Here is a 12,887-nt window from a genome sequence, read left to right as displayed (position 1 = left end):
ATGCCAAGAAGTGGCCTGCTGTGTTAACAGCTGTCATTTTGTGCCAAACTCACATAACTGAAAGGTTATGGGCCAATAAAAAAAATGCTGCTCTTCTCCTTCGGTTATGAGATGCAAGAGCAAGCACTCTGGAAAGCAAGCTACTTTGTTTCCTGCTAAAATATGCCCATCAAAATGGCCAGTTTCTATGGTAAAAGGCATGTTGTAAACACGTTCATGTTGGTTTGTCTCTGTCTGGTGCAACCTTACTGGAGTCTCATGTTTAGAGCTGAGTGCTGGGCTGGCAGTGGAAACTGACATAGGATGGGAGTTATTTCAACGCTTCAGTCAGAATGATGGTCTTCTCTGGGGGCCAAGGTGACTCTGAGAGACAGAATGCCTTGTGTGAAACACCTGAACTCCAGGATCAGAAAGACCTGTTTCTGACACTTAGCAGCTATTTAATTTGGTGCAAGTCACATGTCTGGCCTGAACCTGCAGTGTGTTATCTATACAAAGGGGTTAACACCACCTTTTCTGCAGTTTTTAAAAAAAGATCAGAACCAATATATAAAATGCATTATTTGTATATAGAATAATGTATTGCATAGAATACATTAAATGTATATAAAATAGTAATAAGAGTGAATTTGGATTTTTATCTGGCAGGCCTCATGCTAAGCAGTTTACATACATTATATCATTGGATTCTCATAATTGCCCAAGGTGGTTGTTGGGTATTTTGGGGTATTTTTATTTCCTATTTGACAGATAAGAAAACTGAGTCTTAGAGAAGTGATTTCCACAGCTGGTAAGTTGGAAAAATAAGGATTTGAATGCTAACCTGTTGGTTCTGGATCCTGTATTACCAAAGACTGATATAAAGGTTAGGCAAATGGCAGTCATGTTTGTGATTTAGATTTTGCTTTGTATTGTATAATTCTAGTACAAGGAGTTTTGAGAGTATCTCATCTATTACCAGTTTCCATGTAGGTTTAATTGAATTTTTGTAATACTTTGAAATTGTATTTCCATGAGTCTGCCTATTTATTTACTTATATAGGCAGATATTAGGAAGAGAAGGTGGTTTAGCATCTGGAGACTTGGGACTAGGTATTGTGACTCTTTGAGTTTTACTGTCACAAACTTATTTTGTGTCACATCCCAACCATTAGAAGATGTACATTTGGATTAGCCATCAGGAAAATGCAAATAATGGCCTCATCTAGGAAATGTTTCAAGGAATCAATTAAAGTGCAAAATAGTTCTGCTAATCTCCCTTATGGGGCTGTTATGGTGCCAACACAATGATCCTGAGGTGTTGAAGATCATTATACAATCAATGGTACACAAAACACAAGGCATCTTTGCGATTAAGGATGCCCCCCATCAGAAAGGAAACTTAACCTCCTCTCAGGGTAGATAGCTCTAGAATGTTCCATGGCTTTGCATATTTCCACCCTTGTTCCTTGTGATTATAGGATGCATGGGTAACCCCTAAGAATTTACTCTTCCATGAAAATGCTCTTCAATGTTTAAAGGCCTTTAGTTCTGAATTAGCGCATCTTAGACTCTAGAGGTTTCTTCAAAGTATGTGATCAGATGATTGAAGTCAAGATGGGTTCTGCATCTATAAATACTTTCCAACATCCAAAGTGCTAGAGTCTTCTCTTAAAATAACTTGAGTACTTATTCTGATTCCCTTTGTGGTACTCAACATTGTCCTCCACATTATGACTTATGACAACACTATGGGGTAGACATTATTTTATCTCCATGTGATAGACAAGGCAACTGAGGTTCAGAGAAATTAAAATCACCAAATTGACCAGCATGTGTGAAAACTGGAATTCAAACATAGTCTTGGAATTCCAAAGTTCAAGTCATAGAGTCCTATGGCCTTTCTTGAAGACTTTCATTTCAACCTTGGCCAAGCAGTGGCTTTACTTATAGACAATGGGATAATGTGATGATTACTGAGCAAATGTTGAGGCTGAGTTGGGGTTTTTGAGCTCAGCTGCCTGAGTTTAAAACCTGATTCTGCTATGTGGTTGTATAATCCTGGGCAAGGTACTAATTCTCCTTATGGTTCATTCTTATGAAGAAATACCTTATAAGATTTCTATAAAGATTAAATGAGTTAATACTTAAATCACATATAAGAACAAAGGGTACACTGTAAAAGTTAGCTCTCATTATTTTACTTAAAATGTAAGACCAATGTTTTTTCCCTTGCTATACATGCAGCATCTAGAGAACTGTCTGGCATATAGTAGGTACTCAAGAAATATTTATTTTATAAATAATTAAATTAAGGGATGCATACAGGAATTATAAGAGATTATACCAAGTCTTGGGAGCCAGGTAAGATTTAGATTTTTCTAGCTCAGTCCTCTATCCAGGTTCATTTAGCAACAGTAATACAAAGAATAGGAGCATCAGGGTATATTTGGGAAGCAGAGACCTATTATACCACTGCTTACACCTCACTGTGAATGAGGAGAGTGAGAGTCCAAGAAGCTAAGGGACATTATGTGAGGTAACTCAGTGATTTGTCAAAGCTGGCATTAGAATTTATGCTATTTTGCCTCTTAGGGACTTCATCATCCTGGGTGGAGTTATCCCAGAAATGATTTGAAGTTGGTCACTTTTAATAGAAACTATCTTTTTATAGTTTTTTTTGGAAGGAGGGAAACATTGTAGAACATGAAGGACTGTCTCCTTTATTGAAGCTATGATCTAACATGGAATGGTATCTTCATAATGCTTGTAATGTAAATCTGCATCTCAGCTTTGGTTCCTGGCTTTTGATATGGACATGGATTGGAATCCCAACTCTGTAATTTGCAATCTCTTGTTACCTTGGGCAAGTCGCTTAACCTCTCTGAGCCTGAGCATGTCTTATCCATGAGATTAGTTATTACATAGATTCAAAGGGTCATCATGAGGAGTATTACGGAGCTGATGAGCACTTAATACCAGGCCTGGCACAGGGCAAGTTCTAATTAAGCAGTAGCTGTTATTGTGGAACACGTTGATTTTTCCTGTGGAATGTCTCACTAACTCTCTCCTTTCATCCGTGGGATTACTAGTGCAGACTTTGGATCTAGCACTAGTGCAGACCTTGGATCTACCTTTGTTTCAATATGACACTTTTCCCCCTCTCAAGCCTTACTTCCTACGGCTGTCAGCTTTGTTGATTACTCTCCTAAACTGACCATTGGTCCTGATTTCCTATTACTACATCAAATCCAGACCTTCTGATTCTGCTTTTCAAAATCCTCATCATAAAACCTCACTTTGCCTCTCTCAGCTCTACTCACAACTCCCTCTTAAACTGCACTGCTTCCTTGGCCCATCTCTGCTCTGTCCATGGTCCTGACTTCTCAGTTTCACATTCTCTACTGCTCCACTGTCTTAGGCTCTCCAGATCCTCCTTATATTTCAAGGCAGCTGAAGTTCCAGCTCTTTGAAAAAGCCTTTTATGATTATTCCAGCCCTCACTGAGTTTCTATTCTGAGTTCTGACAGTGTTTCTGAAACCTTTTAGGATAGTGCCTGGTTTTCACTTCTTTGGGTACCCATCAACTGTGACTGAAAGAAAATTGCTATTAATTATAAGTGCAGTGTTATATTTGGTGATTGTATCTGATGAAGAACACATCTCATATATTATCCTAATATGAATTTATCATATTGGCATATTAATATGTCAATAAATTATAAAAATGAGGAGTAAATATATGTATGGATTTCTATAAAATAGGCACAGATAAATATTGACAGTAATTTGCTAAAAGGATATCAAAGTATTTAAAAGGATGTATTTTTCTTATTAAAATATTCATGTAAGTGGGAAAAATGCACAAAGATGTTTTTCGTAGGGTTATCTAAGTTATAAAAACATTGAAAATACTATAAATATATGTCAATAAAGTTTGAGAAGTTATGATACATCCATACATAGATAGAACATGTACTTATTGAAAAGAACAAAATGGATTCTATACATTGACAAGGAATGATGTTCTTGGTACATTATGTACAGAAAGAAGCTACAGAGTAGAACATATGACTAAATTTTGTAAAGCAAACACATATTTCAAATATATTTTATGTTCCTCTATGGATAGAAAAAAATCTAGATGTTAATTAAACCACTGAGAAGTTAGATATTGGTAATGGATTGGGGTAGCTAGAAGAGTTATTATGTTTTCAAAGAATCTATGTAACAAATAAAAATCTAAGTTCTCTATGTTGTAAGTTTAGACCAATTATAATATGTATTTAAATTTTTATTTAAAAAACCTTATGCTTGTTTTCTAATAATCTTAAGGCTTATGTAAAATATATAATGTATTTGACTGAAAGAATTGATATTTTTCTCAGTATAAATTTTCTCCCAGCATTAAGTCTTATTTGTATTTCCTTCCTTTAATATTTGACATTATTCCTCTCAAGAACCAGTATTCAGTGTCTTCAAATTCATAAACCAATTAAGGAGTTGGGGGGATGTTATTTTAAAAATCTGTCATACCCCTACTAACTTTTGCACTGACTGGTTAGAATGGATGCTGGCCGGTGTGTCAGACCAGGCATCCTGGCAGTCCACAAGCCCTGGTCTGAACTGTGTGAATTGGCAGAAAGCAGTCTCTGAAATCTGTTCCTCACCTTGGTTTTCTTGTGCTCAATCCCTCCCTTTTCCCACCCAACCCAGAATCACCAGCCTGGAATTATTTTGAAAAAGACTCTTTCACATAATGGGCTTCCCTGATGGCTCAGTGGTAAAGAATCCATCTGCCAATGCAAGAGGTGCGGGTTTGATCCCTGGGTTGGGAAGATCCCCTAGAGTAGGAAATGGCAACCCATTCCAGTATTCTTGCCTGGAAAATCCCATGAACAGAGGAGCCTGGCCACCTAGCATCCATGGGGTCACGAGTTGGACATGACTTAGTGACTAAACCACCACCACCATTCCCATAATAGGGTGCAAGAGACAGTAGTTAAAAAGATGATGGAAGATGAGAAAGAGATGTTGAGGAGTGGAAAGAGTGTGGGATTTAGAGCAGACAGACCTGGGTTTGAGTCCTGACTTGTTAATTTTCTCCTCGTGTGACATGGGCAAGACAGGTAATCACTTTGTGCCTCTCTTCCTTCATGTGTAAAATGATGTCAATCTCTACTTCAGGGGGCAGTTGTCAAGGGAAAATGAGGCAACGTGTAAAGTGTCTGAAACATAATTGTGTTTGTAAATGTCAGTAATTCTCTGTCTTCCCTTCTCCCCAGTCCTACTTCCCATATGCCCTTGATTTACTCTAAGAATGTAAGGTTCAGGTCTTCTTAGCATCCACTGGTGAATCCACTTGTTTTTTTCTTTTGTATTACCTGAGTTATTGCTCAGTGCCATCATATGCCCATTGTGTCACTATATTAAAGCAATGATGAGTGAAGTACAGGTGTTTATTAAGCAACTTTGAGTGCATAATCGTCAAAAAAGTCCAGATCAAAGAATACACCAACCTAGCAATTCAGCCGTAATTACACTTGGAGTCACATGAGTCAGTTTCACCTCTTCTAACTCAATCAGAAGCTCCTTGAGAGCAGAAGCCAATTATTCTCCTACATCTACTACAATATCTTGCACAATTATGGATATGCACATTTACCAAGGGCTTCCCAGGTGGTTCAGTGGTAAAGAACCCGCCTACTAATGCAGGAGGTGCAGGAGACTCGGGTTTGATCCCTGGGTCAAAAGACCCTCTGGAAAAGGAAATGGCAACCCACTCCAGTATTCTTATTTGGAAAATTCAATGGACAGAAGAGCCTGGAAGCCTACAGTCTATGGGGTTGCAAAGAGTCTGACACAACTGAGTGACCTAGCACACACACACATTTAACAAACATTTGTTGATGGACTGACCAATTGACCTATTGGTAACAAGGCCTCTTTGTGTTTGTGTGCTCTTTAGGTGTGGAGAAAGCAGTTTTCAAACTGGTTAACAGGGCTTGAGAAGACATAAAGCCCAAATCTGACTGATGGAGCTTAATTACACTTGATAAGCAAGCACATCTACACCTACATCATTGTAAATTGGAGAAAATCTTCCATCTGTAGCTATTCTTCATTTTCTCATTGGCTTTGCAGTGGCTCATTAGTGTAATGGAGATGCCTTGAGGCAAGCTTCAACAGCCTTAGAGCACAGGCAGACATCCCTGAGCTCCGGAAAGAACCTGGACAGGCCCTGAAAGCATGAGGGAAAGCTTTGGAGAAGGCAATTGAGAAACCTCCCGGCGAGACATTGTCTGCGGATCACTGGCCCGATATCACATAAAGGCCCCATCTGAGCCATTACAGCCTATTGTGTCAATGTGTTTTCTGGGAGGCTGTCATCCATAGATCACAGTCAGCAGTGAAGGTAATGCCTCCATGGAACTGTTACTATTTCCCATCGGTGAATTCTATTAGAGGTCCGTGGGTTACTGCCACTGGAGTTCATATTAACTCGGTCAAAGGGATGGTGATTGATTCTGTGGAGTTTTGTGAATACACACAAAATACATTTCATACTGTCATCTGAGTTTTGTATTGCACTTCCATGATCCTTGCTACATGGCAAATCCAATATCATCTACTCTGATTGCTACAGAGAAAGAAACAAATTTCCCATGCCATTTTAAAGCTGAAATACTTGCCCATTTCCTTTTTTCTCCAGTCACAAAAGATTTAGACCTAACTATAAACCATTGACTTCTCTTCTGACTTAACAACTTGATCTTATGGGAAGGGCATTTATTGAATGCCCACTCTGTTCCAAGAAATAACAGTGGGAACTACGGATGATACCAAAATATTAATACAGTAGGTTTGTACCCCCATGGAATTTGTAATATAGTCAAACAGAAGCACTCATAAAGTAATCAAAGAATATAATTACAAAATTAGCAACAGAAAATGCCTAAATAAGACATTGTGTCACAAACAGTGCAATAGGTATTAATATATTCTTGAAAAGATGAATGCTCACTGAATCTTGGGAGGCGCTAAAAAAATTAGCTATTTATAGGGGTCCTTTATGTTAAAGTGATTTTTTTTTCATAGCCTAACTTATTGATGTTAAAAATTTTGAAGTGTGTGAAGATGATCTTGATGTGGATTATATTCTTGGGGCTCCTGGGGCAGGAAAAATACCAAGTTTAGCAATAACCTTAGAAAGTTTCCTCACTTAATTGAATTTTAGATGAGGTGTTGAAAGTGAAGGACATGAATTTGTGGTGATTTTAGAGCAGGCCAACTCTCTTATATGCTCAAAGCAGAAACATGTAGCATCAAGTCTTTCTCCTTCATTGGTGGATGTAGCATGGTATAGAGAGAGTGGTGCTAAGAGGCTCATGTTATTTGCAGTGGAGTTTTGTAACTGGCATGGGAGTCCTTTCTTGAACATCCCTTCCTGAACTGCATTCTAATATATTTGGTATTCAGAACATCAACAGCTGGAGACCTTGTGTGTACATATAGATACTTGGTGGTCCTCTGACCCCACATCTGGACTCCTAGAGGAGAAGCAGGTACTCTCAGGGCAACCTAGGTTACCGTGGTCAATGGGACACTGAGAGCAAGGACTAGAGTCTCATTCATTATGGAAATTCTTTTGTTCCCATGACTTCTCTCTCTGAAGGTCTTAAAAAATGTTGGAAATGCTGGAAGGTTCCTTTTATTGAAATCTCCATTTTGAAGAGTGATGATCTGGATGAACAAAGCTCTTCCTAATGGCTTCCTAAAATCTCTTACAATGTCCCTTGAGTTTGTACCTCCCTTTAATTACTAAACATTCCTGGTTGTTTGGATTTTCTTTGCCAGATAAACAGATAGATAGATATTAACACCCTCTTAGATGGTTATTCAAATTCTCACCTCTCTTTTGTCCAGTTCAGTTCAGTTCAGTCACTCAGTCGTGTCCAACTCTTTGCGACCCCATGAATCGCAGCACGCCAGGCCTCCCTGTCCATCATCAACTCCTGGAGTTTACCCAAACCTATGTCCATCGAGTCGGTGATGCCGTCCAACCACCTCATCCGCTGTCATCCCCTTCTCCTCCTCCCCCCAATCCTTCCCAGCCTCAAGGTCTTTTCCAATGAGTCAACTCTTCACATGAGGGGGCCAAGGTATTGGAGTTTCAGCTTCAACATCAGTCCTTCCAATGAACACCCAGGACTGATCTCCTTTAGGATGGACTGGTTGGATCTCCTTGCAGTCCAAGGGACTCTCAAGAGTCTTCTCCAACACCACAGTTCAAAAGCATCAATTCTTCAGCACTCAGCTTTCTTCACCGTCCAACTCTCACATCCATACATGACTACTGGAAAAACCATAGCCTTGACTAGACGGACCTTTGTTGGCAAAGTAATGTCTCTGCTTTTTAATATGCTATCTAGGTTAGTCATAACTTTCCTTCCAAGGAGTAAGCGTCTTTAAATTTCATGGCTGCAATCACCATCTGCAGTGATTTTGGAGCCCCCCAAAATAAAGTCTGACACTGTTTCCACTGTTTTCCCATTTATTAATATATATAAATATATAATAATATATTATTATTCAAGCACAAGCTGGAATCAAGATTGCCAGGAGAAATATCAATAACCTCAGATATGCAGATGACACCACCCTTACGGCAGAAATTGAAGAGGAACTGAAGAGCTTCTTGATGAAAGTGAAAGAGGAGAGTGAAAAATTTGGCTTAAGGCTCAATATTCAGAAAACTAAGATCTTTTGTCCAACCCATTCTAAAACCGACTGGAATGCAACATCCTCAAGTTCAGAAACCATCATGTTATTTTTCTGATCAAGATTTTCCTATTGCTTACAATAACAGATCCACATTCTTCACTCTAACATTAAAGTCCCTAACAAATGCCCTCTCACTACAACTAAACCCCTCCCTCTATCCCTCTCTTTAATCATCAACATTTCTCCTTCCTCTGCACTCTCTGCTATCTCCTAGGTAAAGTTCATTTCTTCCTCTTCTGTGGTTTTCCATGAGATATCCCACTGCTCAAAAGCCCCAACACATCTCCCTTCCAAGTCACAGCTTTCAAAGCATAGTTTCTTTTAGATTATAAATTGAATGTGGTTGAAAGAACTAGCTATGCACGTAGACACCTTGCTTCCCTGAGATGATGGCTCTAGGCCTGGCAAGGAGGGATGGTAGAGGACGGGAAGAATTATTGTGTAGGAGCCCCAGACATGGCAATAATGCAGCCCAGTGTCCAAACATCCCCTCGGCAGGGAGCTGGTGTTAGCCTTGACATTATTTCTGCAGGGCTGAGGTGGAGGAGGATACTTGCCTCAGGCAAGACCAAAAGCTGAAAACTGTGAGCAGGAAACAATTTAAGCTAAAACAATACAGGGAAACTCTACTTAAAGCTCTGTGGTGACCTGAATGGGAAGGAAGTCCAGAAAGGAGGGGATATATGTATATGTATGACTGATTAATTTTGCTATACAGTAGAAACCAATACAACATTATAAAGCAACTGTTTGTTGTTATTTAGTGACTAAATTGTGTCTGATTCTTTTGCGACCCTATGGACTGTGGCCCGCCAGGCTCCTCTGTACATGGGATTTCCCAGGCAAGAATACTAGAGTGGGCTGCCATTTCCTTCTCCGGGGATCTTCCTGACTCTGGAATCGAACCCTGCATTGGCAGGTGAATTCTTTACCACTGAAACACCAGGAAAACCCAAAGCAACTATACTTGAATAAAAATTAATTTTAAAAAAAGGTACAGGAAAAACCTATGCTCAAGCCCCAGAAACACCATATCCCAACAACCAGTTCTGAGGCCAGAGAGCCAGGGTCACACATCTGAGAGCTGTGAAGCAAGAGTCAGTCAGCAGCAAAGAGTCCCTGGGACCTGCTGGCTCTTTCAGTGGTGGTGATAGGGCGAGGGTGGCAGGTGTGTGGTGTGGGAGAATCCCCTTGCCATTCCCAAGGGCAGTGAGAGGGACCACAGTGATGGGAGGTTTTCTTCACTCTCTTGGCCTCTGGGGAGCAGCCTCCTCCCTTGGCAGAGACCACCCTTTAGTTGGCTAGGTAACCACTTATGGCAGAGATTACTACATTTACCTTATAAAGAGCTTACCTCTATGAGAGTAAGGGCCAGATCTGTCTTGTTCACCACCATGACCCCAGAGTCTAGCAGGCTGCCTGGTACCATTTCTAATCAATTTGTAGCTGTTGAGTAGGCAAGGTTTATGTCCCCTCAGAATTCATGTGTTGAAACTCTAACTCCCAATGTGCTGGCATTTGAAGATGGAGCCTTTGGGAGGTGATTAGGTTTGGTTAAGGTCATGGGAGTGGAGTTCCCATAATGGAACTTGTAAAGGGAAGGAGACCAGATGTTTGTCAATCTGTCTCTCCTTGCTGTGTGAGGGTACAGTAAAAGTGCAGCTATCTTCAAACCAGGATTCAGGCTCTCACCAGATATCACATATGCTGGTAGCTTGATCTTGAACTTCCGAGCCTCTAGAACATGAGAAATAACTATTTGTTCTTTAAGCCACTCGGTCCATAGTATTTTTTTTACAGCAGTGTAAACTGACTAAGAACAAAGGGTTTAGTTGAAAGAGAATCACTTGTATTGAAAGGTTAGTTTAATGATACTAATTAGTGAACAGATCTAACTTGAAATCTCACATCCAATCTCAAATCACAACAACAGGTCATATTTTTGCTATAATGTGATGTACATATTCCTAGAGAAGAACTTGTGTTCTGCAAAAGCTTGTACCAGAAATAGAACCACTTTTGGGAAAAATAAGATTGAGGCAGACCAACTAACACTGATGCAACATTGTAAACAAAGTACCAATAAAACAGTAATTTCAATTAGATCCTAGTATTTTATAAATCAAAGTCATATCAATTTCTTAATAAATATACTATCTCAGTGGTAAAGAAAGCACCTGCCAGGGCAGGAGACACAGGTTCAGTCCTTGGGTTTGGAAGACGCCCTGAGCAGAAAATGGCAACTCACTTCAGTATTCTTGCCTGGGAAATCCCATGGGCAGAAGAGCCTGGTGGGCTACAGCCCATGGGTTGCAAAGAGTCAGACGCAACTTAGCGACTAAACAATAACAACAGCATATACGAGACTTTAAAAATGAAGGTGGCTTGATAAAAGGGATGTTCAAGGAAGTATTGAGTCTGCAGAGAATGGTACAAGGCCAAAATACAAAAAAGATTGGGGAAAACTGTAAATAATCACTTCTATGACAAAACAGGGTGAATGAAGCAATATCCCATTCCTCTGTGACTTACTGCATTGAGCTAGGCTAATATACTTTGCAGCCAGCTGCTATTACTGTGTGACAGAAATGTGCTGGCAGAAAACACTGAAAAACCAGTGTGTCAGTTATGTTCTATTACCATCATCCCCTTATTTACCACTCACAGAGCAGCTCTTTTACATTCTGAAAGCATGTTTAGAAGCACAGACTAGATTTACACATTTTCAATAACAGTGGACTGGAGAATTATTTCTCTTGAACATCATGAGTTTTACATTGAAGAAGGTTCATAATGGCTTACAGAAATCTTTTGTGTGACCTACAAAGTATTTTTTTAAAGTTTTGAATTGGTGTGTCCAATATTCAAACATTCAGGGGTTTTATATACGGAAGTGGATTTGCTGCCCCTTATTCCTATACGGCAATAATTCGGTGGCCTGGATGGAGGTTGCTTCCACTTACAGAGTGGCTCTAGGACTTCCTTGGTGGCTCAGTGGTAAAGAATTTGGCTGCCAGTGGACATGGGTTTGATCCCTGGTTTGGAAAGATTCCATATGCTGTGGAGCAACTGAGGCTGTGGCCACAACTTCTGAGCCTGTGCTCTAGAGCCCAGGAGCTAGCTATACCAACTGAGCCTGTGTATTGCAACTACTGAGCCCACATGCCCAGAGCGTGTGCTCCACAAGAGAAGTCACTGCAATGAGAAGCCTGTGTGCCACAATGAAGAGTAGCTCCCGCTTGCTGCAACTAGAGAAAGCCCACGTGCAGCAACAAAGACCTAGCACAGCCAAAACAAATAAAGAGTGGCTCTATTCATGTACATTTTACCTACCTGATGTTGTAGGTATTGTGTGTGTGTGTGTTAGTCACTCAGTTGTGTCCAAATCTACGACCCCATGGATTGTAGCACGCCAGCCTCCTCCATCCTTGGAATTCTCCAGGAAAGAATACTGGAGTGGGTTGCCATTTCACACTCCAGGGGATCTTCCCAACCCAGGGTTCGAACGCGGGGCTCCTTCATTGCAGGCCTATTCTTTACTATCTAAGCCACCAGGGACACTGTAAGCATTGGGGTTGGCAAAACTGGTTATACTTTTTATTCTCCAGGCCTCTGTTCACATGCATGTGTTCATAGTTGCTGCTGCTGCTGCTGCTCAGTCGCTTCAGTCGTGTCCGACTCTGTGCGACCCCATAGACGGCAGCCCACCAGGCTCCGCCGTCCCTGGGATTCTCCAGGCAAGAATACTGGAGTGGGTTGCCATTTCCTTTTTTGTAATTTAGGAAATGCCTGCATTTTATTTATATCCACAGTCCGTTTGTGGAGTTTTCATTACCCTAGGATGTATACTCTTTAATTTAAAAGTGACCCAGATCCATACTAAACAGGTCACAGGTAAGTGAGATAAATGAATCCCAGAAATAGAAAAAGAAATAATGAGTTTTATGGGCAAATCAAGCATTATCTTCCTAATTATCACAGTTAGATGCTTAAGAAAGGACTGTTGATCACCTTTGAGCAGTGAGTATTTTAGTGTATTCTTTAAAATTTAATTTGACTTGATTGCTGTGATTCTTGTGGAAAGACAAGTACATATAATGTCAATGTAATTTTATTAGTTGCCT

Source organism: Giraffa tippelskirchi, chromosome 3, assembly GCF_054371585.1.
Source record: "Giraffa tippelskirchi isolate mGirTip1 chromosome 3, T2T-mGirTip1v1.2.pri, whole genome shotgun sequence".
NCBI classification, from domain to species: domain Eukaryota; kingdom Metazoa; phylum Chordata; class Mammalia; order Artiodactyla; family Giraffidae; genus Giraffa; species Giraffa tippelskirchi.
This window is presented reverse-complemented; position numbering follows the sequence as displayed.